The sequence below is a fragment of the Salmo trutta genome, chromosome 22 (assembly GCF_901001165.1).
Source record: "Salmo trutta chromosome 22, fSalTru1.1, whole genome shotgun sequence".
Lineage (NCBI taxonomy): Eukaryota > Metazoa > Chordata > Actinopteri > Salmoniformes > Salmonidae > Salmo > Salmo trutta.
This window is the reverse complement of record NC_042978.1, coordinates 45907170-45907911: the sequence shown is the minus strand read 5'-3', so window position 1 is coordinate 45907911 and position 742 is coordinate 45907170.

Sequence of the window (742 nt, the reverse complement as noted above, 5' to 3'; positions counted from 1 at the left end):
TAGAGAGAGAACTAGAGAGAGAACTAGAGAGAGAACTAGAGAGAACTAGAGAGAGAACTAGAGAGAGAACTAGAGAGAGAGAACTAGAGAGAGAACTAGAGAGAGAGAACTAGAGAGAGAACTAGAGAGATAACTAGAGAGAGAACTAGAGAGAGAGAACTAGAGAGATAACTAGAGAGAGAACTAGAGAGAGAGAACTAGAGAGAGAGAACTAGAGAGAGAACTAGAGAGAGAACTAGAGAGAGAGAACTAGAGAGAGAACTAGAGAGAGAGAACTAGAGAGAGAGAACTAGAGAGAGAACTAGAGAGAGAACTAGAGAGAGAACTAGAGAGAGAACTAGAGAGAGAGAACTAGAGAGAGAACTAGAGAGAGAGAACTAGAGAGAACTAGAGAGAGAGAACTAGAGAAAGAACTAGAGAGAGAACTAGAAAGAGAACTAGAGAGAGAGAACTAGAGAGAGAACTAGAGAGAGAACTAGAGAGAGAACTAGAGAGAGAGAACTAGAGAGAACTAGAGAGAGAGAACTAGAGAAAGAACTAGAGAGAGAGAACTAGAAAGAGAACTAGAGAGAGAGAACTAGAGAGAGAGAGAACTAGAGAGAGAACTAGAGAGAGAACTAGAGAACTAGAGAGAGAGAGAACTAGAGAGAGAGAACTAGAGAGAGAGAGAACTAGAGAGAGAGAGAACTAGAGAGAGAACTAGAGAGAGAACTAGAGAGAGAGAGAACTAGAGAGAGAACTA